We start from the raw sequence: 21,294 nt of genomic DNA on the forward strand, positions 1-21,294 counted from the left end.
GAAAACAGTAAAATATGTTAAAATATGCTAGCAAATGGGGATTGTTACTCTAAACTATTATTTTGGTCTAAGAGAACTTTCAGAATTATTTTTTTCTATGTAGTTTCTGGAACATAATATTCAAGCATCCATTTCTTTAAACTATGTACCACATCAATTCCCTTCCTTTATTAAACAAATGCTCAAGTCACGAAGGATCAGGAGATAAGAGAAAGTCCTGGCCACTGAGAGGTCACCATCGAATCAAGAGACAGCTGAGGCCCAAATCCTGGCAGCGTATCACAGCAAGTGCATAATGGGAGAGGTGTGATCACAGTGCTGTTGGAAGACAGGAAGAGAGTGGCAAGCTCTGCCCAAGTATGCAGGCTCTGTCTTCTTAGGGAAGAAAGAAGAGAAGCTGGGCCTTGAAGGACCAAGGGGATTTGCCAGGTGGAAGAATGGGATGGGTCTTTCAGCAGATGCATCGGAAAATGATACGTTCAGTGGAGCTAGAGAGTGCCTATATGTGGCTTGTAGGGAGTGGAGGAAGGACAAGAAGAAAGAGTTTCAAGGGTGTTCATATAAGGGGCTTAAAAAGCCAAAAGTGGTCAGACCGGAAAGGAAAAGGAAAAAATGGTAATTAAGTTACTGAACACCTACTATGGCTGGCATCGTATCAGATGCTTCACGTACAATTTTGCATCTAAATCATAGGACAACACTCTGAGATAAGCAGCATTCTCTCCATTGTGCAGATGAGGAAAGTGTGGCTCTCAGAAGTTAAGCAAGTTGCTCAAAGTTACAGAAAAAGAAATGGAAGAAATTTGGATTCCAGCCCAGGTTTGTTGAACCACAGAGATGATGCCAACCTCTATTTTAAGCAAGGGGAACCAGTGGGGGTCTTTAAAAAAGGAAGTGACCTCATCAGAAAAATGTTTTTGAAATGAAAATATGGTGACAGAATATAAGATGACGGACTGGAGGAAGAGAAGGCTGGAGATTAGGTCGAGGTTATTGCAGCTTTGCAGGGGAAGGATGAGGGAGGTTTCAGCGAGCCAGCTCCTGTGCAGATGGAGAGGAAAGAAACACTTCTTAGAGAGACTCCAAAAGGCTTGGGAACCAACTGGATGTGAATATACCTAGAATAAAATCTCTGAACTTTATGATAGAATGTACGCAAGGGAGAATAGTGAACTACTTTATTTTAAAACGGTATGTTAATTTGGAAGAGCAGAGTCAAACACGCGGCATTAGGTCATCTAAACCCGTCCTATCCAAAGTGTAGTCCACAGGCCAGCACATCGCTACACCCAGAAGTTTGTCGGAAATGCCAGATTTCATGCCCTGCTCAGGACCTTTTGAAATAATCTGCATTTTAACAAGATCACCATGTAAAAGCAGCACTAAACTAAAAGATCTAAAATTGAGGGTAATAGAGGAGGAAGGTATCAGAGAAGAGAGGTAATTTTCTTTAAAAATAGGCTCTAAACCCTGAATTTTGACCATGAATCTATAATCTTTCAAAAGCATTCTGGTTAGCAGTGATCTTATTTCCTATTACATTTATTATGTTAAGAAGTTTCTAGAAGAAGCAGCCACAGGTGCTGACATAGCCAAGATGTAAAAGGCAGATGCTCATGCAATTCAGTATTTTATAAAAGACTGCCAAATCCAAGCTGTAACCAAATGATTAGGTGGCATTTGATTTGTTCATTTGGAATGTCAGCAGGGATAATGCTTACATCAGCTCTGTGCTGTCTTATATTGTCCTTCAGTTACTGGAAAAAGAGAAATCCAAAGAGTATATTTTATTATCATGACTGACTGAAAGGGAGGCAGAACAGAGGGATCTTAAAATATTTTCTGAACTTTCAGTCCGTTCATTCAATACATGTGTGTATTAGAGTGTGTGTCTGTGTGTGTAATGTTGAGAAAGTGTTGAACGCCATCCTAAATTTGTTTTTCTCTCCAACTGTTATGGATCCAAAGTCTGTAGATTGTACACAATGATTAAAGAGAACCAGAGCCAAGACAGATAGGTTCGGTGGAGCCTGGAAGGGAAAAAAATAATACAACTCAGAAAGGTACACCAGCTAAAATTCTTCACCCACGATTTGCCCTGGAATCTCTTCTAAACCACTGGCCCAGTGATTTGTACCAGCTTTCTCCCATTCCATCTACCCTGATGAGCACTTGTATCCTTTGTAAAGAATATTGGGACTATATATTCTCCTTGTCTTATAATTTGATCCTTTAGCTGTGATGGGCAAATTTAACTATTTTGTCTTGGCTCAGTAAGAAATGTTTGTATACAATTTAAACATTGGCAAGTGGCCAATGCGATGTTTCCTCTCTGGTCCGTGCATCCTTATCCCTGTAATGGCAGTATCCTGAAGAGAGTAGAGTTCCACTGTTCTTTTCATCGTCACTGTTGTTTGTTAACAAACTTTTCTGAGAACTATGATCAAGCACTGTTCTAGGCTCTGGGCCACAGAGGTGACCAAAGCCACTGCTCACACACACCTGACATCCAGGTGAGCAAAACAGATAATGAACAAATGGAAAATACAACCATAAGGTCATGTTTAGTAGTGATAAGTGACAACAGAAAAAGCATAAATGTGGTGTCGTGAGGAAGAGAGCAATAGGGATGCTGTTTTAGACAGGGTGTTGAGTCAGATTTCTCTGGGGAGCTGAGACCTGAATAAAGTAAAGAGGTCAGACTTGGGAGGAGAGGAGTTCCAGGCTAAAGGAGCTGCAGAGGCAAAGACCTTTGGGCGGAAGCACGTTAGGCATGTTTGGGAAATGGCCAGAGGGTGAACATGGCTGGAGCAGAGGGAGAGGGAAGAAGAGTGAGAGAAAATGTTCAGCCAGGTGCCATCAGGTAGGCCCTTGAAGGACATGGAAGGTCATAATAGAGTTAAAACAAAAACAAGCAGACAAAAAAAAATCTTTCATTTACTGAGACAGGCACTACACTAGTAAGACATATATATGTTAGTCTAATCCTCACGATAATCCTATATGTGGGTATCATCATTATCCCTCAAGAAAAATGAGATTTAGAAAGATTAATCAACATGACCAAGGTCAGACAGCTACTGAGTGTTGGAGCTGGGATTTGAACCCAGGCCTGTCTGATACCAGAGGCCATTATACTTTCCACAATGCTGTTATGACAGCTGGATCTCTGGAATCAAAATTTACATGCAGTTAATGGATGGAAATACTGTGAAATTCAAGTAACATAGACATGGCTGTGATCCTGCTAAGTTTAATGAAAGGGTAGAATTATATGCTCTAGTCTTGACCACAATTAAATTTTATTTTTTGGCCACGTTTTTCATGCTCTTAACACAGTAGGATTCTCACTGAATGATCAAAGTCCACAATAATTTTGTACAAGCGTTTATTTAAGTTATAAGATAATCAAGTCTTTATAACATCTAGTTAACCTCTCATCGGACTCAGCAGACAGTAAGCCATCATACACAGCTGTGAAGACATTTTCATTTCAAAAATATTTGATATTGGGTACTGAATTTGAGAGACGGATGTTCAAAATATATAGTAGTTTCTACTTCTTCCTAATTTACATCATCATTGCTAATTTGTGCACCTGCTTTTCTAAATTTAATCTCACAATACATATATCCACTCGAGTAGGTCTGTTCTGTATGTACCCACCCTTCCCTGTCTCATTCTCCCAACCAGAACTCTTGTTCTTAGAACTCGTTCCCTCCTCTCTGCCCATTAAAATCTGCCTATTCCTTTCATGCCCTGCCCTTCTCGCTGGTGCATTTAACACACTGCCCTGCCTGTGTGATGGATTAACCTTCCTTAAATACATTCTGCTTCAACAACTGGCCATGGGCGGGTGGCTTGACTTTGTCTTCTAAGTCTCTGAGGGCCTGACGTTGCCCATTCATAGATTATGAGACTTTTGGAACAACCACCTTTATTTCTGGCCTCCCAACCACACTTGTATCTTCCGTTGACCAGAATATTTATTTGACTCTTGTGGTTAGTTGAATAATTCCTAATTCATACAGAACTGATTTATCTGATTGTCACCTTCCCTAAAACGTAGTGTGGTTTTCAAACCTATTTGCAGGTGTTTTCCTCGGAAAAGCCCTAGAATCTGAGTGACCTGGACACACATTTTAACGACACAAAAACCTACTTGATTTTAAAAAATAAAATCCACTTAGGATAAAAATAATCCAGGTAGGTCTCCTTTCCTCCAATACCTTCTCTCCTACAAACTGCTAAGTTTTAGAGCTAGTTCTTTTTAGGAAGTTCTGCTCCATGGGGCAATAAGTTTTTCTAAGACAGTTGGTGTAATTTTGTTTTCCATTAGGTCAGTGGTGACAAAATTAAGCTTAGCAGGGCCTTTCTATGAACACTTCAGTAAAAGTTCTGTTCATGTAGTTCTTTTTTAAGCAAAAAGCAGTCTTTTCTTATGCTGATTTTATACTGAAAATAGACCTGATATCAGAGGCCATGTAAATCAGGTATAAATTATAAAAGGTTTTTACTTATTTTCAGGACGACAGTGTTTAAAATACTCTAGGTGCTCCAACAGTTGGTTGAAGCGCAGAAGCTGAAGAAATTCTGGGCTTGTAAAGAAACTGCAGTGTCTAAAACTCTCCAGAAGCACTCAGAATGACAGGGCTCTTAACCAATAAAATGTGAGATTCAAGGAAAACATTGTCACAACTCAGCAAATAATAAGGAGCAGGTATAAGTATGACATCATTGAAAAACACTCTCATTGGCGGTTCCTCTGTGGGCTGGTTACTGTTCTATTTGTGGAAGCAGCAGCCTTATTCAAATTAACCTTTTCAGGCAGAGGGGAGGAGGGAGGTGGTGAGTAAATACGCTGCAGTCTTTTCCCTGAAGGTGATGTGCTCTCAAATTCACTTTACATTGCCTGTGAGCAGGCAAAATAAAAATAAATTCAGCTGTGGCAGTGTTTCACAGGGATAATAGCTGCTTGAATTAGATCAGGTCAGTGAAAAGGAATGGAATAGAAGCTGTTGCAGAGTTCAAACAAATTTCTGAATTTTCCCTTCCCTTTTATTCCTTCCCCCCACTTATTATTTCTCCGTGTCTCATTCCTGGACTCAATTGCTACATAGACTAAACTTGGTATCCCTCCAATCAGCCATTCGAGAGAGGGATTTCTTTGAATACTAATACCTCCAGCCTGTGCTGTCTAGCAGACAGTTCAGATTAACGGATAGTTCTCTGGTGTGATAGAAATACTCAGGAGTATGAAGCTGATGAGGTAATTTAGTCACATTTACTGTAGTCAGCGAGGAACTGTCATTTTCCATCCTATCCCTGTTATATAACATAGGGCCTCCAGCTATATCTGTGATACACAGGAGAGCCCACTCTGTTTTCGACTTAGTTCTTTGCTTTAATTTAGGAGCGCTCCGATGCAGGGGGCAGTCCCTATGTCTGGTCTCCGTCTAGATCGGCTTCTAGTACTTGGTACAACTTTGCTCAAATGAAACGCTTTGTGTCTTTGGCTTTATTTCTTTTACAACTTCAAATTTCAGTTTCACTCTCTCTTGTCATCTATGAAGACCATTCAGGATACAAACCATGTAAAATTTTGAATCCTGCTTTAGAGTAAACCTGCTTTGGTAATTTCGTGTTTCTGATATTTCTAGTTTCTTCCCTTCCCTTGTCGCCTCTTCCTTCCTACCTCAAAATACCTCTACTTGTCAAAGACAAATTTTAAAACGCAAGTGACAAAGGTCTCCAGAAAGTTGACAATCAACCTGTGATCTCTACCACAATATGGGTTGTCACTCTGTCTGGGCACTCATAACAAACTGCCACAGACTGAGTGGCTTATAAATGGCAGAAATGTATTTCTCACAGTTTGGGAGGCCGGAAGCCTGAGATCAGGGTGAGGTGAGGGACCTCACTAAGTGCAGATTTCTCCTTGTCTCCTCCTTGGGTCCTCACACGGTGGAAGGGGCTAGGGAGCTCTGTGGGTCTCTTTTACAAGGGCACTAATACCATTCAGGGCCCCACCCTCATGACTTAAGCATCACCACCTGGGAATACCATCATCTTTGGGGGTTAGGATTTCAACATATGTATTTGGGGGTCGGGGGAGATGCAAATATTCAGACCAAACATTAGGCAAAAATGGTTGTATTTCAGGTCAGAAATAAGTTGCTACAGGCAAAGAGCTAGTTCCCATTGCTCCAAACATGCTGCACTATTGCGTGTCCTTAAAGAGGTGTTAACCTCTGAGATCTTCCCTTGCTACTTCCCTAAAAATATTAATAATCTCGTCATCAAATGTAAATGACAATGGCACCAGCATGATACCACATGTTACAATCTCATTTGGACTGTCTGTACTTGTTTTGCCTCTGTAACTTATAATTCTTTTACATTTATCTGAGTCTTGTAGCTGTTACTGTGTTCTGAACAAAACTGTACAGATTTAGAAAATAGTAGCTTGTGTGAGGAAGGTAAGAGCACTCCGATTTCATCACTGGTGAATAAATAATGCAAGAGAAGGTGAACCGAAGGACCGCTGGGAAGCTGGTTGACCGGTGGGGAGCAGGTGTGTGCTGAGGCGAGGGGCGGAAACGAGGCAGGAAGGATGGGGCGTAGACTAAGTCACTGTCACCCTTACGAACTGGCCCTGCCCAAGCCCTGCCAGTTTTCTGCCAGGAACCACTGACAACTATGGGCTCTTTCACGGGGAGCTGCTGAAATCCCAGGAACCAGGTGTCTGGAGCAGTTTTCAGCACAGCTCTCTGTACGTCCTTGAAATCCAGCACTCCTGTGTGCCCAGCTTTCCAGTTTTTGACTTTTTGCACCTTGCCCTGCCTGATCCCAACCCTTCCTTTGAAAGGAGACCGTTCCACGGCCAACCTTGGCAAACCACCCCAAGAGAGGAGCTCAGAGGTCGCCAGCTTGACCTGGCGCACCACGCGTCCTCAGCTTACGCTGCCTGAATGCAGCATTGTTCCCCTGCTGAATGAAGTTTCAGAAAATGACTTTCAGATGTTACATTCCCATTCTGGGGCTGTTTTACCTCCTTGCTGTTTATAATCGCATAAAACTCACCACCTTTGTTTGGCTCTGGACAAAAATGAAAAAAACTCATAAAATAGCATCCTAGATGAGATGAACTGATATCAGCTGGCAATGCTTCACCTTAAGACCACTACCAAATAATTGGATGATTGCCCTTCCACTGTATTTACCTTTTTAGTTTGTCTATTTGCTTCTTTTACTTTAACTGTCAAATCCACTGGGTTCTTTTAGGCAGTGCCCGCAAATGACTGTGACCCTCTTTATCTGAACTCTGATCAGAAAGCTGCCTAGTTCTCCTCAGGTTTTCTTCCTCCCGCCACCCCCCACTTCAAACCAGAAAAGTAGCTGCTGAAAGCAGAACAGTTGCTATGGCAACCTCTTGGCAGCTTCCTCAGTGAGTAACAGTGTTGATTTCCCGAGGAGGCCCGGTGGGAGGGGGTGGAGCTCTGAGGAGGGAAAGGAAGGTTACCGTGCACTTAGTTAATATGCAAAACCACTTTCGCAGTGCTGGATGCGCCGTGAATAAGCGCAAACAAAGCCATGCTTGATCAGCTAACATGGACTTTGCATACTAGTTGATCTGTCCAAGGATGCAGATGTTGGTTCTGAGAGCGATTTTGCCATTGGACAGCAAAGGGCACGAGAGGTAATCCGACAAGAGGTTAAACACTATTTTTGAAATGGTTGGCGAATACCGAAGAAATAAACAGACCTGAGGTGTAATTGCCTTGCTCCTCTTTGCTTTTGTTCAAAGAAAAACATAGCAATCTAAATCGCAGGGATGGTGTTTTCTCAGAAAAGCTAACATACTGAAGTTCAAGTTTGCATCAATTAAACTCTATGTAAGATAAACCAATATGTTCAGATATAAGCAAGTATAGCATAATTGGGTTTGTGCTGGAACAAAACATACGGCTCAAGTAGCATCTTTCACCTCGGAGTTTTCAGACAAAGAAGCAGCATGTAGTAACTTGGGGCAGGGAGTAGGGGCGGATGCTATTGGTTCTCTCCTCTCTCTGGCTTCTCTCTAACTTTGATGCATCCCTGCTTGTTTCCTGGGGGCTGGACAGGTTGGAAATCAACCCCCCCGAGAGAGTACTACGGAGACTGAGTGCAGTACAGTCCTGGCAAAGGTCACCTGCAGGAGAAATCAGCAGACTGGCTGGGAGCCAGCCCCTTACCTCTTGGCCTGCAGCTTTGCATGTTAAAGAAGAGGTAGGTGGGTGGAGCCTGCAGCAGTGAGCTGAGGTCTGCCCAGCAGGTGTCACTAGGGATTTAAAGCTTACCAGGCCTTTGGGACAAGGCCTAGGAAACAGCCGAGTAATGATTAATGAAGCTTACTTTAAAATATTTTTGAGAGATGGGCTGTGAAATAATTCCAAGGAGTTCTCCTTCCAAGGGAGGTTAAAACGAGAGCTACAACTTGGTTTAAATGATTTCTGGACCATTCTCTCCAAGTCTCTATCTCCATTTCCGAGCCCCCATTCCAAAAACCAGACATGGCCGTAAAACACACTGAATCCAACACAGTGGGGAAATTAAACAGGCAAAGCGAAAGCAAGTGCAGAAAATCATTATTACGGTAGAGTCCCACTTACAAAATCAGCTTCCATGTCCTAACACCATAGATGTTGATTCTGTGAGTAATCTCAGGGTTTAGATCAGAGTTCACTGTAAAAATGCAAATGCCCCCAGGAGTCACTGTATACATGAGGTCAGTTTGTATTTTGTCAATGGTTAATATTTGTTAACAAAGCCATATGAAGACTATCTCTACTTTTAAAAAACTGCATATAAGATGTTATCCACCTCTTAATTTAGGCAACTTGGAATATGCATATGATCACTTTTTTTCTAAGAATTAAGAGTGGGGAAAATTTGTCTCCCCTGAATACTTTTTTGCTGTTTCCTCTTTGTCTTTGTCTGCCTGGAAGCTCACTATTACATTTCATCATGAATTTCAGCAGCTTCCCAAGCTTAGATTTTCTTGTATAACTTCTCCTCCATTTATTTTACACTCAAATAATGGCTTCCTACCTTGTTTTAATCAGTTTATAGTCTTAACGTATCTGTACTTTTCACTGTGTATATCAACTCACATCCATTTTGGTGTGACATACCCACTTAGACAGAAGGGAAGGAGAAGAGAGAGGAGGGAGAGAGGAAAGGGAAGAAATCGGGCTTCCCTGGTGGCGCAGTGGTTGAGAGTCCGCCTGCCGATGCAGGGGACGCGGGTTCGTGCCCCGGTCCGGGAAGATCCCACATGCCGTGGAGCGGCTGGGCCCGTGAGCCATGGCCGCTGAGCCTGCGCGTCCTGAGCCTGTGCTCCGCAACGGGAGAGGCCACAACGGTGAGAGGTCCGCATACCGCAAAAAAAAAAAAAAAAAAAAGAGAAGCAATAACACGACTCCGTTGTCAACACTCAACATCTTATGATGAACCTGTTAAATCACATTCATCTTCAGTTACCTTTTAGAAGGTGAGCTTGAATGTGCACAGGAGTCTCCCTGTGCCTAAGAAGAAAACTTACGGACTCTGGGCATCTGAATTGGGAGCAGAGGTGTGAACGCACCAAGGAAGTAACCTGCTTCAGGGCTTGGCTGAGCATTATCAGGGAGTGTTTATAATTCTTTTTGAGCACTTTAAAAAGCATCATTAAGTGCAGTTTTACTTGAAAGCTAAATGAAATTTCTGCCACATAGATATAATCCCACCCATGTCACAGATGAGAAAAACTAAGGTTCAAGGAAGTTGTCATGTAGTCCAGGGCATTAGGTAACAGAGTCAGGACAAGGAACCAGCCCCCTGCTCACATTTCTGCTAACTGATGCTAACTCCAGCCTGGGAAGAATGAAACAAAACCACAGGACATGCAGGGACATCATGAAGAAATCCTTTGTTTTCTGTTCTTTCTCCTGGGGATGCCCCATCACACAATATCGCCAAGAAGACTCTCCCAGGAATAAAAACACCAGTCTGCAGTTATGCAATTGGAATGGAATTTCATTACCGTCTTAGCCAGTCATTATATTTACTTCTGTTTTATGAGGGAAAGAATAAATGACTTTAGCAGTATTGATGTCTACAGGCCCATCTTCTAACCACAACTCTAACCATTCTCTAACTTAACTGATGTTGTTTTAATGAGAGCTATTGTTATTATGCACTATTAACAAAGGACCACCATTGCTATTAATATCACTTAGGGAAGATTCTATAAAGAGATTTGAGACTGCAGATGCAATTAACAAGAAGCCACATTCTCCATGGTGTGAAAAATATCAGGTTGGGCTGGCGACACATGTTTGATCTTATAAAAGTGTTAAGGGGGTCAGAAGTGGACCTCACATGCCCACAAGAAAAATCGTGAACCCCACGAAGATTGATGTATGTGGTAACTTGTCCTCCTCCATAGAGGAGAAAGTTGATGAGTTGAGAGGGACTTTCGTAAACCTCTGATCTCATGACCATGACAATGGAATGAATGAATGTAGTATGTCACATTTCAGGGAGTTTGGGCTTGCCTGAAAGGTCATATTCATAATGGGTGAAAATAAACATATTTACACTTTCAAGTACGGATGTTGGATGTTGGGTAATTCTATGACATATTCTAAATATACTGTGAAGCCCATCATTCTCATGGGCTTCATAGCATATCTGAGAGCTGAGACCACAGGAGTGCGGCAAAGCCTCCTCACCCATGTCCTGCCTTCAATCATATTCCCTCCGAAAGGCCCTCCCCTGGCCTCCAAAGCTGCCGTTGCTTACCAGGCTCAGAGATATAGGATCACTCTTTTGTTGGGGAGGGATGAATTAGAAGGAACTTCTAATTCCTTCACAGCCAGAAGGAACAGAGCCTCGGTCTGTGAGTCTCTTATCCCATAAATGGAAAAGGAAGACTGGGCTGTGATCCCATCATCTTCAAGGTGAGGATGGAGTTCTGCCCGCTAACAAAGGGATCCCCTTAGCAGAGTGAGTCAATTGCCTCACCATCCTGGGACCTCTGTGTTCCACAAGAAGCATCCCACTACTTTACATTTGTTCTCTGAGAAAAGAGGCTGATTCCACAGTGCCTGAGGGTTACATTTGGAATCACAACACTCTCACATCCTCTTCTAAGACTTTTTCTTTCTGAGTCTGTTTTAACGATTTGCCAACCCCGGATTTTCTCACCTGGCATTCAGCCTCTTTGAGTGACCAAAAGGCCCAGGTCAGCTGGATGACCCGGAGGCATAAAGGGTAAGTCTATCTGCAACAAGATCATAGGCAGACATGAGCATTTTTTTTTTTTTTTTTTTTTTTAGACATGAGCATTTTTATGGGCTCTGAGAAACTAACAAGACTTTCAGGGATGCTTAAAGATTATATTTTTGCTGAAAGCCTTCAGTCTCATTGAAATACCAAGAATCATGTATTTTTACTGGGAATACATAGTCTTTAGCACTTCTAAAGTCTATAATTTAATCTCACATTGATCAAGGGAATATCATTATCCTCATTTTAACAGATATGGAAACAGAGGCACAAGGCTTAAGAGCGGAGAAAGTCATAGAGTAAAAAAAAAAAAAAAAAAAAAGGAAGAATCCAAAATAAAATCCAAATTCCCCTGACTTCTAGCCTAATGCTTGGTCTACGCATTAACATATGCTCTCTTTTTAATTAATAAAAACTCAAAACACCCTGTGAAGGAGTGTCTGCATGGAAATGTAGTGTGACTCTTTAGTTTATGCCTTGTCTGGAAGCATTGGTTTTTCTAATTTATTAATGCAAGACTCTTGGGTTATTCCATTGGACTTATTTGCGTTTTTACTTGTTTTGTTCTTTTCCAAATTATGGCTCAGCAGGTAAAAGCTACAAGGCTTTCACAAAAGTTTTGGATTATGCCAATAATATCTTCCTAGTAGTTTTATTAATCAAAGGAAAACATCTTGTTAATGGTATAATATCCATGAAGTAACCATTGGAAATAGTAAGTATTGAAACAATATAGTCTTGAGTTTTTGGAAGATACTTTCTAGCTGGCTTAGATGATTTACACAGATAGGATTTTTCTGTGCAGGTTGTAATCTGTGTTTCCTCTGGAATCTCCAGTAGGTTAGGTTGGGAACTGATGTGCATATTGTTCGTTTTTAAGGTAGAACTTTGTGAATTTTAAGTCTTTTTTTGGCCACTTTTAAACTAATGTTCTTGTTAAGTCATTATAATACGTCATCAAGAATCAAGCATACTTGTGTTTTGCCGTAATAAACTCTATGAACATACTGAAAGTCAAAATATGAGTGTAGAGACAATAGAATAATAGGATGTTAGAATTATAAAATACCACATGAATCACACAATCAAAACACACCCAGGAGGGAAACTGTGACCCAGGGAAATTAAGTTCCTCACCCTCAGTCACACAGAATTCAGGAACTGAATTCAAACCATGAAGGTCCCCAACCTCTGGAGCTCACCGCTGTGTCATTACCCTTCCTACTCATTTTTGATTCTTCGGTTCATTTCTATTCTTTGGTTCACTTTTTCTCCTCCACCATGAAGTCATTTTTCTCATATTTCCTTTTCTGCACATGCTGTTGTTCAGTCACCCAGAGATGTCAGTTTGTATCACACTGCCTCTCAGGAGAGTCACCTCCATCACACTGAGGTGCCAAGATCTTAACACTGTCACCCTGTAGCCCTAGGGAACCTCAGACCATCAGCATGCTTCAACCAACTCCTGCAGGATGACTCCACAGGAAACACTGACGATAATGTGTAGTGTTAACATGGAGGGAATACAGAGATCCGATTGCCCAGATTCATAAACCACATATATGGCAAACAAAAGCACTGAATTTCAGTCCTGCCATCAAGGCAGCATCTTAATCACATACCACCTGCTTAAGTGTGCAGAATCTTAAGGCTGACTTTTCTACTAAGCTGTGAGCTCTGAAGACGAATATTAAAGTACGATTTGGAAAGGAGAGTGTGCTCCTTCATAGAAAAGCACTTTGATTTTAACGTTTAATTATGAAGCTGCCCCACAGATACGCGCTGAGCTTGTTGCCATTAGAAACTGAGTCATACTCGCCAGGGCTGTGGTCAAATTGCAAACCCTGCCCTCACCTTGCGCCAGCATCCTCCAATCATTGACTGACCTTCCTAAGGTTGACTGGGCTGAACTTTGAAACGGTCCCAGGTGTCCAGTGGCTGAGCTGCGCTTCTCAAGGTGCATGGAAAGGACATCGTTTTGATGGCAGAAGGGAGCCCTCGCTGACAAGAATTTCCAAGGAAAGCTTTCAGTTGCAGAAGCTAGCAGTGCTTAGCAGAAGCAATTTTACATCTGCCTGAAGAAAATATCAACAAAGTTTTCATCTATTTCAGCCTGTTGTGAGAGATATTGAATTATTGAGCAGGAAAAAATATTTTCCGTACCCACCGAGAAGATTGCAACAATCTTCCAAAATGGGGAATGTCTTGTAACCAAGCACATAGATCAAAAAGTGATTTATGTGAGCCACTGAGTTTGTACATATTTTGACCCTATTCACTTTTATAGTCTTATCCTATTACCTTGACAGAAGAAAACTCTCATCCGCTTCTAACTTAGAGTCTAGCTAATTTGGTAAATGCATTTACAGTTTTTATATAGTTAAAAGAGGTTTAATGTATTTTGCAACAAAATATATAACCTTGTGCTTTTATTCATATTTATCTAAAACAGGAACTGATTTTTTTACTAATAATTATATTCATATCCAATATTTAAATACCTTTCATCCCTACTTGTCATGCCAAAATACTTTCATATTCCATAGGCCCTAATTCTTGTTGTCTCAAGGTTTTGAGGGGAAGAGGGACTAGAATAACTTTTCAACTTTTCCTCTGATGACAGTCACTGCAAAAGTACTTTAGCATCCCAGCGTGGAGGGCAAAGAGCGCCCCTAGCAAGTGACATTTCTACCTGAACAACTTATGAAGTGTAGTGAGAATTGTGTGTGGGCTTCTCCAGAAGAGACTTGGTACAAAATAAATACACAAATAAATAAAGAGGAAAGTTGTGAACATCATCCTTTAAAAGGAGAAGGTTAAAAGAAGGAAAACTGGGCAGAAAAATAAAATATAGCAAAGTATGGACAGCCAAGAATGGGGGAGGTAGAAGTCTAAGAGAAGCATGATGACCAATTAGTAATAAATTACAGATTTTACTCACTGTCAATTAGTCACGGGAGAGAATACCAGATAGACAAAAAGTAGTGACTATCTGATCTTGGTTTCAGAGAAAGTTAATATGTTCTTGAATTTATTTTCTCTCTTTTTCTCAGTTTTTATGGGACAGTTTTTGGCTAGAAAATGTGAGTGTGATTTCTATACACAGCTAGATATTTTTCTCAAAAGTCAGTTAGGAAAAAGAGTAGATAGAAGTGTTCACAAAACAGCATTTCCTATGATTCTCTGTTATGTCAGACTGTTAGGTCCGACCCCATCCACTAGGGCACTTTCTGCCATCAACTTGCAGAAATCTAGGGAATGTGGCCAGAGATGGTGTTTTGACCCAACATCCATTTCCTCACTGTGTCTCTTTCATTAGTTTCTCCCACCACGCTCAGAGCCGTGCAGTTTCGCTACCATGGGATACAATCTATACAGACTTGTAAACTTACAGTGTGCGTTTTATTGTACTACAGAGTAATCCGGTAATAGTGCAAGCCCACTTCCCTAACCGCACCTTTATTAGCATTCTAAGGGACAGAATTAAGTTAAGTCTGTTTCCAATTGTTTCAGTGACTTCAAAATTGAGGGGAGCAGGGAGGAAGCAGTTCATCAGTCTGTCTACCCAGAAAGAACATTAGACCATACCAGGTTGCAGTCCTGGTTCTGGAAACTTGGACTCCTTTCTTAACTGCTCTGAGTACCTGTTTCCTCATCTATAAAGGAAACATGAGAATGACATATAGCTTTGTGAGGATTGGTAATTATTTCTGTGACACACGGTAGGAATGTAATAAATGGTAACAATTACTAATCTGCTCATCAACCACACAGGATAAATTTTAAAAAGATTCTCATGCGTATTTTCAACCCTAGGGGTGTCCCGCAGTGGACTGTAGCAAGAAACATTACTGCTAAAATCCATTCCTTGTTCTGTTTTCCACACTGATGACATTCAACCCTTCCGGTGTTCTGAGATTAAGATAACATCCTTGTACACATCACTCCTTTCAGAGACTCCCATTTGTTTCCATATATTTGCCCAAGCCTTAGATTCTCTTTACCCATGAGAATTAGTTCAAGCTTCTTAACATGGAATTTAAGGGTCCTTAAAATCTCAGCCCAAACAAGCTTAACAACACTTGACAATGCCCATTATGTACTCTGTGCTCTTTTTCTATTGAGCCCACCGTGAAACAGCCCTCTGATGTATTTCCCTGTGTGATGTGTTTTTGTTCCAGCTAAACTCTCCAACTGTAATGCTATCCACCCTTTTGTTCATTGGTTACGGACTTGATGTTCCCATCTCTGTGCTTGTTCAGCACTTTGATTGTATTCCTGAAAGAGCACTGGTGTCCAAAGAAAATGTCAACAGAATTTCTACTTATTTCAAACTATTGTGAGAGATACTGAATTATTGTGCAGAAAAAAATATTTGTCTTACCCACCAAAAGCTAGACCACACTCTATCAATGTGAAGAGTTTGTTTCAGAATGTTAGTTAATATTTCTTCCATGCAGAGTCCTAGCCAAGAACCTAAGCACAAATATATTCCTTTAGATAGAGCTGTCTAGTAGCAACTAAATTAAAGAGCACAGTGGGACTTCCTATCTCCTATTATGGTTTAACAACCTAACACAGTGATAAAAGAAACTCTCTCCAAGGGGAATTTTTTTTTAAATAAATTTATTTATTTATTTTATTGATTATTTTTTTAGCTGCTTTGGGTCTTCGTTGCTGCGTGTGGGCTTTTTCTAGTTGCAGTGAGCAGGGGCTACTCTTTGTTGCAGTGCGCGAGCTTCTCATTGCGGTGGCTTCTCTTTTGCGGAGCATGGGCTCTAGGCATGCGGGCTTCCGTAGTTGTGGCATGTGGGCTCAGTAGTTGTGGCTCACGGGCTCTAGAGTGCAGGCTCGGTAGTTGTGGCGCATAGGCTTAGTTGCTCCACGGCATGTGAGGTCTTCCCGGACCAGGGCTTGAACCCATGTCCCCTGCATTGACAGGCGGATGCTTAACCCCTGTGCCACCAGGGAAGTCCCTCCCCACGGGGATTTTTAAGGACATGTATGTCCAAGAGGAAAAGAGTTTAGTCTAGAAGTTGTTTAGGCAGAGAACCCTGACCCACCAATACATGGGAAGTGGCACAAAGGGTATGAGCTGTCTTCAGTTTCACCAATCAGTGTTGATACCACCATAGCTTCTTGGGTAGTAGTGGGAAAAGATGTACTGCCCCTTTCTGGGGAAAGCAGCTAAAGTGATCTCCCCACTATAACAATATAATGATCCAAAGAATAAGCATTCCTACTTAAACATTGTTATATTATAGATATGTAACTGGATATGAAAATGGGATTCTCTATCTCTATTTTGACTAAAGCATGAAAATAATAGATGCTACAATTCAAAGTGAGACTTGAAAAAATTAGGATGGCGGACTTCCCAGTTAGGAATCCCGCCTGCCAATGCAGGAGACACAGGTTCGATCCCTGGTCGGGGAAGATCCCTCATGCCGCAGAGCAACTAAGCCCGTGCGCCACAACCACTGAGCCTGCGCTCTAGAGCCTGTGAGCCACAACTACTGAGCCTGTGTGCTGCAACTACTGAAGCCTGTGCTCCTAGAGCCCGTGCCCCATAATGAGAAGCCACTGCAATGAGAGGCCCCCACCTGCCACAACTAGAGAAAGCCTGCATGCAGCAATGAAGACCCAAAGCAGCAAAAAATAAATAATAATTTAAATAAATAAAATAAAAGGCTAAGTTGTGAAGGTTTCATTTTTTTAAAAAGGGCTAAAAAATTAGGGTGGCAAAAAAATTAATTTTACAGCACCTGAGATGACAGCACGTCTTTAAAAAGTTAGGAAGAGTTGAGAAAAGTGAGGAGAATTTTTGGAGAGATCTATAGGGGGAGGTGTGGTATTACCCTCTGCCTCAAGTCAAGAGACAGAGTTTTAAAGCAACAATTGGAAGGATTCAATATATGTTCTTATCTATTGGGGGGATACAGTGGACTGATGCCTGATTCTTGCTTGGAAATCTAAAGTATAAGAGGTGGGCTGACAGGTTCCTTTGTAGAAGACTGAAATAGTTGTTGCTGAACAAAGATCAGTATGTAGACCCAGAATTTATTGACGTAGGGTAGCAGGGATGAGGGGGAACAGTAGGCAATGAGGGCATGAACGTTTCCATTGGACCAGATGTAGTGAAATAAGCAAAAGAGCAATTATCTGGGGTCATCTTAGGTCTTGACCTAGAAAGCTACCCAAAGTAAGAACGGACTCACCAGAGAGAAACTGGCAGTATCACCAGATTTCTAGGGCTGAGTGAGCAGGAAATAGTCAGCCCGAAGAAAACTAGAAATCCTCAGTTATTGGTTGAGGCAAGGGAAGGGATGCTGGGAAAGTAAGGCAGCTGGAGGAGGGAGAGGTTCCAAAGAACCCATAAGGGACTTCCCTGGCGGTCCAGTAGTTAAGACTTCACCTTCCAATGCAGAGGGTGTGGGTTCCATCCCTGGTCAGGGAGCTAAGATCCCACATGCCTTGCAGCCAAAAAAATCCAAAAACAAAACATAAAAAAAAGAAGCAATATTGTAACAAATTCAATAAAGATTTTAAAAATGGTCCACATCAAAAAAATCTTTAAACAAAAACAAAGAACCCTTGAGAGCACCTGTAATAGAAAGTACCAGCATTAAGCATCCACCAAGACCAGAGAACAGCACTTCATGACCCTTAACAGTAGTCACATAACAGACCTTAAGGATTATCTTGCCCCAACCTCTCTCTTCTCATACCTTTCTCCCCCACCAACTCTGATTCTGAAGGAAAAAGAAAATCCTATTAATAGGAGGAGGTGGAGAGGTTGAGGTGTAAGGTGGGGAAGGAGAAGCCATCTTCTCTCTATCCCTCAATATCAGGTGGTCAGAGATGCCTCAACTTCACAGCAAGGCTGAAGTTGTGTGTGACATTCCATAGGACATATTCTAATTACCAAATTGAGAAAGGGTTTTGTGCCCTGAGAGAGGATTTTAGAAGTTATAACACCTGCCTGATTTTCATCCAGGAAAAAGAGGACAGACCCTACAGAGCTTAGTTTAAGGGGCTCCAGGAAAAAAAATCACAGTGGCTTTACAATTCCAACCCCTGAGCCATGTTTGTTTTAATATATTATTTTTATATGCCTCTCTGCCCATTTTGGTATCCCTGATGGCAACGACTCTGTCTTGCACTTGTCATTTTTGTACTCTCAGTACCTAGTCTAGTAACTGGCAGATAGCACTGAGTATTTGCAGGGTAATACAAGGGAGAATATCATGGCTACCTGGGAAGACATAAAGAGAATTACAAGGGTGTGAATGAGAGAGGAACCACATCCTGTTGGATAGATCAAGCAGACTTCATGGACATGGTCATATATGACATGTAAGATTAATATCATTCCACCAGGTACTCATTTAGACCAACAGAATTCAAGAAAAAATGCAGTAGCAGGAGAAAAAGTGTCGAGATGAAGAAATGCAGTTAGCGTTCTGTGTTGTAGATGGCAATGTGAAGATGCGTATAGTCGCTTTATAGTAAATGAGAACAGAGAGTAAGAGGAGAACCACAATGAGATTGGAGAGGCTGAGGCCATCAGGCTGCTGGCAGGTCCCCAAACAGAAACAGACGAAGCTTATTTTAAGAGAGTAGACTGGGAAACCCACCAGAGGCCCATCAAGGGCACTGCTATGTCCATTGTCCAGAGGATGCTGCCAAATTAGGGGTCAAGTTCAATGAGGAGGGCAATGTCTACCTGAAGTTTATAGAGCAGATTCATTCTCCAGACATAAAAGGACTTGGCTTCTCCAGTCATCAGCTTTGCAAATAAAAGAGAATTAACTCACCCTAAGTGCAGGATTTAAAGGTAAAATCATGAGGACAAAAGACTCAGCTCAAGTATAGAGAAGAAGCCAATGGGAAGAGAATGAAGTGAAAAGATGGGTTTGGCTGTGTCAAACCAACTGGGTTAAATAAGATTGACAGTTATCTGTTCTGTATATAGTTTGTTATTACCCCTGAATTCCCTAACTCTGTTATAAACTTTTTGGTTTTGTTCATTCAAATGGTTGACTCTAATGTCTTGCTGATATGGATGCTACTTCAGATAAAACGAGAAGAGCAAGGCTGTTTTTCACAGTGCTGAAATCAATTCTCCCCATTGATGGAAAGAGAAAGTTATTTCAATGAAGTGACATGTTAGAGATCATTGGAATGCCTTTTTTGAGAAGTTGTCTTCTCAAAGAATGTTAATTATTTATTAACATTTTTTAATGATTTAAAGAGAATCATTTTATATAAGATTGAGAAAATAGATGAAAAAATAAAATGTAAAGGCTCTGGAGAGCCAAAAGTCTTTGAGTACCAGGTAGAAACATCATCTACTTTTCATCTTGGATCTGCCCTGGGAAGATGAAACATAGACTCCAAGGCTAGCAGGAAAATATAAATCACTAGAAAAGTCAAGAAATAAAAACATACTGAATGAGTATTTTGTGCTATCTTCTACATAAGTTCCCTCATTTAATCTCTGTAAAAGCCCTCTAAGGGATTATTACTATCATCATACCATTGAGGAAACTAAGACTCAAACAGGTTAAGTAAATTTTAAGGCAATATAAACAGCATAACCAAGATTCAAATCCAGAGCCATCGAAAATCAAGACCTTGTTTTGTTTTTTTTTTTTTTTTAGTTCAAAGGTAAGCAGCAAAGAAAATAGAAAAACACTAGTCCTCCACATAATGATTAATCAGGAAAAATTATTTTTTATAGTACTGAAATCAGGTTTAGACAAACAGCAAGGTATCTTAAAAAACTAAAATAAATTTAAGAATTAAGAAATGTGCAAGACCTAGATGTGACAAATTACAAAATTTTACTAAAGGACTTTAATGAGGCTTAAATCACTGAAAGACAGTATTGTACAGATTTAAATTCTTGCTCAAAATAATCTGGGTAGTTAATTCAAACATCCAAAGCCAATGGATTTTTTTTAACTTGATCACAACATTAAAGTTTATATGAAGAAAAAAAATGCCCAAAAAGAAGCAAGAAAAATTTAAGAAAATACTAATAAAAAGGAATCTGCCCAACTAGATTTTAAATATATGTTAAGTCACAAAAGTAAAACAGTATTGTATTTATGCAAGAAAAAGTCAAGAGACTAAAGCAAACACAATGAAAGTTCCAAGTATATATTAACTCTAAGTACACATAAGAATTTAATAATTTATACAAGTTGCATCAAAAAAACCCCACAAGCTTCTATCTCTAGGGAAAAAAAGAAGATTATTCAGTAAATAATTTGAAATCAACTGATGAAACTAGAATGGAATAAAAAATAATTCTGTTAAAATGCCAGTCAAGTCACATGACTTTGGTGCTTAAAACCCCCAATGGTTTCCCATTTCCTCCAGAGTAAAAGATGCATAGTGACCTTGAAGGCACAGGGCCACATGGCCCGTATTTTCTTCCTGACTTCTTTTCTTTTTTCTCTCCCCCCTTTAATCATTCTGCCTCAAACATAGTGGCCTTTTTACTGCTCCTCAAACAACACAGAAAGGTTCTAGTTACAAGGTGTTTGCATTTGTGGTTCTCTTCTCCTGGAATTCTTCTCCCCAAAATATGACTATAGCTCCTTCTTCATCCGCTTCAGATCTTTGCTCAGATGTCACCTTGTCCATGATGCTTTCCCTTATTTCTCTGAAATTATAAAAGTTCTAAGAAAGAAAATATATGTGAATATTTACATAATCTTGGGGTGTGAATAGGCTCCTTAGCAAGACTCACAAATTACTGGGTAATAAATTTTACTACTTAAAAATTAAAAACATCTGCTGGTTCCAAATATGACAAATAGAATAAATAGCAGGCAACAAGTTGAAGAAATCTACTCATAATATGTGCCAACTAAAGGTTAATTTCTTGCCTGTAAAAAATCTGTCACACACGAGAGGAACATCAATGCAAAAATGGGCAAAGGAATGAAAAAGAAAATTCTTACACACATAATA

This window comes from Hyperoodon ampullatus, assembly GCF_949752795.1.
Source record: "Hyperoodon ampullatus genome assembly, chromosome: 16".
Taxonomy (NCBI): Eukaryota; Metazoa; Chordata; class Mammalia; order Artiodactyla; family Ziphiidae; genus Hyperoodon; species Hyperoodon ampullatus.